General features: G+C 45.6%; 1 non-coding gene across 1 annotated transcript; it reads right to left on the reverse strand.

Moving 5' to 3' along the window:
- Window positions 1-288: 288 nt before the first annotated feature.
- On the reverse strand, window positions 289-395 carry LOC122071627. Its single transcript, XR_006138229.1, has one exon. It is a non-coding gene; the product is annotated as a small nucleolar RNA R71 (small nucleolar RNA).
- Between the last annotated feature and the right edge of the window lie 7981 nt (window positions 396-8376).

An 8376-nucleotide genomic window follows, 5' to 3' on the forward strand; every position in this document is an offset into this window, starting at 1 on the left:
CAGGGAAATAATTTTGAACTCAAATCTCAATACATCACTATGTTGCCCCACTTCCATGGATTGACCTTTGAGGATGCATACCTATTTCTAAGGGAATTTGAAGAGGTATGTGTTCTAATTAAGATCCAATAGCTTTCTGATGATGCTGTTAAGCTTAGGTTTATCACTTTTGCATTGAAAGACCAAGCTAAGAAGTGGTTGTATAGGTTGCCCACAAATTCCATAACCTCATGGGAACAGTTCATAGTTGTCTTCCTTAAGAAGTTTTTCCCAACTCACAAGACCAATAAGCTTAGAAGTGATATTCTTCAGTTTAGGCAAAAGCCTAGTGAGTCATTTTCCAAACTTATGGAGAGATTCAAGGATCTACTCCAAGAATGCCCTCACCATGGCCTAGACCTATGGCATTTATGTCAAATAATTTATGAGGGTATTGATTACCCAACTAAACAAATGATAGAGTCTATGTGCCCTGAGGGATTCACATTCTTTACAGATGAAGGAAAGGCATGGAAATTCTTACTTGACTTAGCTGACAAAACCCGTGAGTGGGAATCAACCCAACAGAGTGAAAGAACCATAGGAGGAAAATGATATTTTGTGGATGGGATTGTTGCCAAGGAAGCCCATTTGGATAGCCTAATCAAGAGAATTGAGGCTATTGTTCCTAGAGAGCCATCATCAGTTAATTTGGTTAAGATTTGTGCTTGGTGCCAGTCCCCTGGACATCTCCTAGAAGAATGTCCCAACACCTCTAGGGGCACTTCTAATGATAGTGTTAATGTCTTATACCAGAATAATCCATATAGTAATACCTATAATCCTAGATGGAAAAATCACCCAAATTTCTCTTGGAATCAGGGCAACCAAGCAGGGCCTTCCAATTTCCATAATCAAGGTCAACCTGGACTCCAAAGGCCTCCCTTTGCACAACAATCTTTTTTCCAAAATACTTTTCCTAGGACAAATGTAGGACCTCAGACTAGTTTTCCTAGGGCCCCTCTCCTATCATCTTATCAGCAACCCCCTAGGTTTACCAACATTGGAGGGGCAAGTAGAATAAGTGACTTGAAAAAAAATATGGCCCTCCTCATGACAAGCCATCAAAATCTTATGAGAGAACTCACTCAAGTTGTCTCAATTATGCGTGAGAGGGAGAAAAGAACTTTACCCAGTCAACCAAAGCCTAACCCTAGACATCATCAGCATATTAGTTCACAAACATCAACTAATGCACCACTGAATATAGTTAAGGTCAGACCCAACAAGGGCGCTCTAACCAATGTAATGTTGTTTATGCCCTTAGGTGTGGTAGAGAGTACCAACAGAGTGTTCTTAAATCTTCCTCATCTATTACTCATGTTAACTCTCCTTCAGTTGAGGACACAAGTGTGCCTCTTGTTTTAGGTTCGTCTGATGAACCTAAAGATTTTTCTGAAACTAAAGATGATTTGGTTGAGAAAACCAAAAATGATTCTTCTGAATAGGGGCAAATCCTTAACAGTCCTTATGTTTATTCTGTCCCATTTCCTAATCGCTTGGTAAACAAAAGGAAGACTGCTTTTGTAATACCCTACTTCTTAAACCCGGTCTGATTGCACGGTTGACCCGGTTTAACTATGCAGGAACCGAACCGAAGAGGGTTAGAGCGGGCCCCTTATGGACTATGATGGCAAGGGTGACCTTAAACACCGGCTGGCCCGATAAGTCCGAGTCAGTGCCAGAAGAGACAGGAGTACCCAAGCCGTGTACATGCACCTACCATAAGGCCATGTACGGATAAAGCAGGTATTGTAGCTGTATATTAAGGTATATATGTATACTACATCGTATGCCAGGGGTGGGGTTCGCGCCGAGGCCCGAACTTTGTCAAAATCCCAAGTTTTGGCCCTCAGGTGGGCAGACAGGTGGACGCACCCACCCACCTGAGTGACCCATCCATGTGAACTATTCAATTATTTAGGAAGTATATATATAGCATTTATGATTTTCTTTTCTTTTCATTTATGACACCCGTACGTTGGTGAGGGAGAGTAAAGAGGAGAGAGAAAAGAAAGGGAAGAAGAAGGGAAGAGAAGGATTTCAGCGGTGTCAAAGCTTGATCTTCCCATTCCGGCGCTGGAAGAGTGATCTTCAACTCTAGATCTACATTTGGAGGTAAGCAAATTCGGGTTCCTTAAACATTCACCATACCTAAGCTTAAACCCTTGATTCGAGTAGGGTTTCTTGAGATCTTGTAAATCTCCTTTGAAATGATGAATCTAAGGTCTAAATAGATGATTTATGTGTTGATCTTGAAGGATTTGAAGAGATATTGACAAGGTGGAAGACGCATTGTGGGTTTGAAGTGATTTGGAGGGTTTGAAGTTATTCTTGAGCAAAGAAGGTAAGATGGTTTCCCATCACTTGAATCTAACCTAGATCTAGGTTAGAGCCATCCTATAAGACTTGAAAGTGTGAAGAATGGATTGGGAAAAGCCCCCATTTGAATCCCTAAAGAATGGAGGAAGTTGGGAAGAAACAACAGTTTTTCAGCCAAGACAGGTGGGTAGGACCGGTGGGCCATCTAGCCCGCCTGTGAGCACCCACCTGAGAGGGCAGGGCCTTCGGGCACAACCGGCGGGCCACACCGGTGGGTTAATCGGCGTGCCACCCTGCCTGTCGGTCTTAGCAGGGCCCCCTGGCCCAACCGGCTGGCCAGCCTACCCACCAGTCCAAACCGGTGGGTAGAATTGGTGGGCTAGACAGCCCACCTGTCTGACCCACCTGTGTGGTCCCGAAGGTGATTCTTACGTCCAATTGGACGTGCGACCTTCTTTCAATGTTCTAAACATGATTTTATCATCGGATCTGGTTAATTTTGATTCTAAATTGGTGAAGTACTAACCCCGCTCAATCATGTTAGGTTCATCAAATCCTACGCTTCTCGCACCGGATCTCACCCGTACCGAACGGGAATCCTTGCACACTACAAGTAAGTGGGGAGAGGACGTTTGGCTTTGTTTCAAGGCATTGTTTGGCATTCATTTAAATGTATCTAGTCTAGTCATGCCATCATGAATATGCTATGTAGATTAGTCATCCTCACATTGTTATGCATGTGTGCTATGTTTACTTTCAACATGTCAAGTGATGAGATGCTTATGTGATTGAATGTGGACATCATTGTGCATAATGCATTGATAGACTAGATGCCGTAGTCAGCTTGGAAACGAGTGCATTGGTGGCCCGTGGTATGGGACGCGGAGGCACTATGCAATCGTACTATTGTCATATAGGAGCATGCGGTTTAGGATTTTCACCATCCCGTGCTACGACCCTTCCCAACAGAGGTTAAAGTGTTGGGTTACCATTTGGGGGGAAGCATTGGTCACGGTTGTCGGGTCACTGTGGTGGTTAGACATAACGCCCGATGGGTCAATAGGACAGTCGGTAACCCCGGTGGTACATTCAAGAGGGCCAATCGTACTGCTTTTAAATTGCTGGAGTCAGCACCTTTAATTTCAGTCAGTTACTTTTCTGTTGAGAGCCGATGGATGGCATTGTCTTTACTTTTTTGAGTACTCACGGTGGGCCTTCTCCGACAGCCCTATGGGCGTATCGCGGGATGGAGTTCACGGCTCATACCAGGAGTATATGCGCACTGTGGCTGTAGTAGCACTAAACCAAAGACTTAGTAATGTTGCTTAGGTGGATGTGATTTAAAATGTATTGCATGGCATGTAGTGCATATGATTGTGTTTTGATGTGTGGACTGCTGTGTGGTCCATCTTACCACTTACTGAGCTAGTGAGCTCACCCCACGTGTGCACCCCTTTTTAGATGATTTTGCAGGTCATACATATGAGGAGCACGGGGTGGGTCCCACAGTCGAGTTCCCCGAAGAGGACTGGTGGGCCCCTGAGGAGTTAGAGCACGGCATTGACTGCTCGTGAGAGAGTTATGCTGTGGAATCGTAATTCTGATGCCGAGCTGAGCTCTACCATGTGATGCCGAGCTGAGCTCAACCCTTGATGCCGAGCTGAGCTCTAGCCTGTGATACCGAGCCGAGCTGTGTACTCTAATTATTTTGATGGTTTCCTTTATGTACTTGATATGTGAATTGTATTTTTATTGTGTAAATATCATGCCTTCGGGCCCACATATATATAAATATTGTATCATAATTCGGGTATCAAGTATTATGGGATTATTCACAAGTAAAACTTAGTCTTCCGCTAATCTGATGAGTTTATATTAGTTGCGTGTATGCTGTGGTGGAATACAGTATCAGATGATCCTGGCAGGTTTGGGTTAACCCGGTCACTGGCCTGGTTCAGTGTGAACGGGGTGTGACAAACGGTGGTATCAGAGCGTGATGCTCTGCTCCACTCACAGCATACCCTTAGAATCTCGTAGACTCTATAATAGGGAAATGGGGTTGGGTTAAAGTAAAAGCTTTAAAAAGTAAAAGCCAAAGAATGAAATATTAAAAATGTTGCATTAGATGTTGCATTCATGGCATGGTGAGAATAGATAAAAGGTAAATAAGTTGGTGTTATAACCTATAGAATACTAGTTTGACGAAATTTCGGCAGCATAACGGCGTAAAATGGGATTTTCAAAAATTTATACACAAACACCTGATAAACAACAGATAATATGATATAACAATGATCACAAGTAGCAAAATACACCACAACTAAACTACACAAGTATTCCACATCTGAATTCACCACAAAAAAAAAAAAATCACTATCCAAAAATATATTATTCCACAATGAGTTTAGTTACAGTACGAATACAAGGAATAAGGAGAAATGAAATATACAACAAGGTCCACAAAAAAAAGAAAAGGGAAAATAGATAAACAGCTAGTGTGGGCGAGCTAAGCCCTCACTGGTCATCGTCGTCATCATCGATGATCACCACGTTCGCCGGAGGCCTAGAGTTGACGTCGAGGCGGTGATCATAATAGTCAAATCTCATGTTCACCAGCCGTACTGCCCTCCGTAGTCAACCAAAATCTGTGGACATGGCGTTAGCCGTGGTGCTCAAGTCCTGGCCTAGTTGGAGAAAGGAGTTCTCCAAAGTAGCCTGCCTCTCCAGGATGCATTCCTCCCTAGAGGCACTCTCATCCAACCTTCTCAGTAGCAGAACTTGCCCATCCTGCAAGGCCCGCATGGTGGACATCATGCCCTCGAAGTCGTATGCACCACTCCCAGGTGGTGGGGCTCTATGCGGTGAGGCTGCAGCTCTGGAGGAACTAGGACCGGGGCCTCTCGACTCCTGAGGCACCTCCTCAGGGATGTCGCCACCCACCAGATCATCCTCCTCATCCTGAGGAACGTAGTCCTCATCCTCCTCACTGGACTCCTCCTCCATGTGGACATCTTCCATAAGGGCAGTCCTCCTACCCCTACCTCTCTGAGCTCCTGCTCTTAGAGGTGTATCCATGAGGGTATGGAGACCCATCCTCAGGAGGTTACTCCTGTCGAACCTATCAGCCGGAGTCTTCCCCTAGTGAGGATCCTACCGTAGGGGAATCCTCCATCCTCAGGGTGGGAAGTGTGGTGCTCCATCGTCTTGAGAATGATGTAGGGGAGGCACAAGTGCTTGACACCTCCCTCTGCTGCCATGTAGATGCAGAATGCGATGAAGGCTTCCATGAAACCCACTTGGTTCCGGTGACCTCCTCTGGGAAGCAGGTTAAACTGGACCAAACGGGCAAATAAACGAACCTCGGGGTAGAAGGACGTCTCAGACTCCGAATGGGTACTGCTACCCCAGATGGTCTCGTAGATGAAGTCCGGCGTCTCCAAGCTCATGAATGGTCCCAGAGGCTTACTCCTGGGAGGACTGTAGTATTGGTGCCCAACTGTCGATATGCCCAGGATGCTAGCCAAGGTATCCACCATCAGCTGGATGTCTACCCCCTTCACCAAGCTGCCTATGGTGAACTCCCTGTATGGATAAGACACCTCCAAGTTGCAGTAGAACCGGTGGACTAGCTGCTTGTAGCATGGTCGGTCTACATTGAGGATAGACTCCCAGCCCAGTGCTGAGAACCTCTCCTGAAGTCGAGCCTTGTGGAAGTCGTTGACTACCACGGTCTTCTCCATCATCACTGACCTCTTTAGGAAAATAGGCCAGTTGGCTGCTGCCTCTGCACTATGGAAGAGCTCCTCATCATATAGTCTGTAGGGTCAGACCGGGCGAGTCTGGGTCTCCCTGTGCGGGGGGTTGAGGAGCTGGCTCCCACACTCTTCTGCTTAGAAGCGGTTGTCTTATGTGAAACACCAGAGGAAGAGGGTCCTTTGCCGATGCGAGATGACATCCTGGCAAGAAGAAAAGAAAGTGGGGTGAGTAAAGAAAGGGAAATGACAGCAGTAAAAAGGGAAGCCCAAAACCCAAATTCTCGCAAAATGGAAAAGGCGACAAGCTAGAAATGATAGGGAGCCTATGGACATGACACACGGTAAGTGACAAAGGGGAAACATGCTAAAATAGTAAAACGACAGCAAAGAGCATATTTAACATGAGGGGATTCGATTCCAATGCGCAAATTCGAACACAATGGAGTACAACTTGAAACCATAGGTCTAAGACAAAACGCATTGGTAGCGGGATCATGAAAGTACAAAAAAAAAACATACCCAAATAGACTATGGAGGTCCACGAATACAAGTATGTGATGAAGATCAAGGAAACCAATGCAAAAGAGGGGTTTTTCATGGGGAGACATAGGGATTCTAAGCAAAAGAGACAATTCACAAGTTCTATAGCATGTTAAGCACAAATCAAGTATAATGCATCACAAATGAATCATTAATTGGAGAAAAAGAGTGAGAATTGAAGAAATCCCCAATTTTGGAAAACTAGGGCACGATTTGGGGTTTTTCTCCAAATGAGAAGATACATTCTAATAAACTAGGAATGATCACGAGAGAAGCATCACAATCACATGGCAACACTATTCTATGGAGAGGAATATGGAAGGAAAGCCTAGACTAAGGTCTACACATGCATTTTTACCCCCAATTGAAAATTCTGAGAAAGGAGGAGAAGAAACTTACTTGGAAGTGAGAGATGTAAACCTTCTCAAAAGACGCCGAGTTGATGAGTAGAATCGTGAGTAGAAGCGCTGAGGAGACCTCCAAGATCGCCCAAGGATGAGAGGGTGAGAGAGAAAGAAGTTGGGGAAGAGACAAGACAGAACAGGGCCTGTAGGGCCCTGTTCATGTTTTTACTTGGCCAGGACCGGCGGGCCAGACTGACGGGCCCCTACCCACCGGTTTGAGGTACTGGGACCGGCGGGCTCGATCGGCGGGCCCCTACCCGCCGATGCAGCCACCGATTGTGAAAATTGGGAAAATTTTTAAATTTTTTTTTCTCCTCCTAGCATGAGTATATTGATTCTTATTATTGATATTGTTCCTATATTAATGTGTTATGGTCAATTGGGACCATTGACGTACCTGTTGGGGCATTGGCCCTGTATCTTAGAAATTAAGTTGCGGCTAATTTCAGACTATCATACACTATAATACCTTATGTGATGGCATATATTTGTATGCCGAAATCAATTCTACGGTGTTTAACCAATATGGTGTGTGATATGTTCCAGGTACAGGGATACGATGGTACGTACTAGATCCGGTAGTAATGCCTGAGGTACCTCGCGGGGTCCTCGTCCGGTCGGTCGACCACTGAATCCCAGGAGGTCCTGCTCTGTGGGGCAAACCTCACCTCCACTACCTCCAGAGACCCTTGGTCAGGGTGGGGCATATGGGGACCCACCTATGACTACACCCTCGGACCCTCCACCGGTCATTACTCCGGGAGATGTTGCTACTATAATTCAGCAGTCACAACAGGCTTTTCAGCAACAAATGCTTCAGCAACAACAAGCATTTATGACTGCTATTCAGCAACAACTGGACCTTTCTCAATCGGGTCATCCTCCCTGGGTACTTATTTCACAGGACCCGCCTGTAGGGTTGGGAACGGGACCACAAGTGGGGGGTACACCTCCAATCCCACCATTCGGTGTTCCTCAGTGTGGGATGCCTCCTCCGTACTCTTACTATCCGGCTTATGCTTCTAACTTCCCGGCGACGAATAATACGTCAAGGGTAGTGGAGTCATTCAAGAGGAACTTACCACCTGTATTCTCTAAGGTGGGGAGTGATCCTCTGGAACCGGACCAATGGATCCAAGAATTAGAGAAAATATTTGAGGTGCTTGAGTGCACGGATGCACAGAAACTCATTTGTGCTGGGTTGCAACTCAAGAAGGAGGCAAATTCTTGGTGGCAAGCCTCCAAGCCCATATTGTTGGCTGTCCATCCAGAACCTGCTTGGGAACAGTTCAAGGAGTTGTTCTTGGACAACCATT

The sequence above is a fragment of the Macadamia integrifolia genome, unplaced genomic scaffold, assembly GCF_013358625.1.
Source record: "Macadamia integrifolia cultivar HAES 741 unplaced genomic scaffold, SCU_Mint_v3 scaffold_31A, whole genome shotgun sequence".
Taxonomy (NCBI): Eukaryota; Viridiplantae; Streptophyta; class Magnoliopsida; order Proteales; family Proteaceae; genus Macadamia; species Macadamia integrifolia.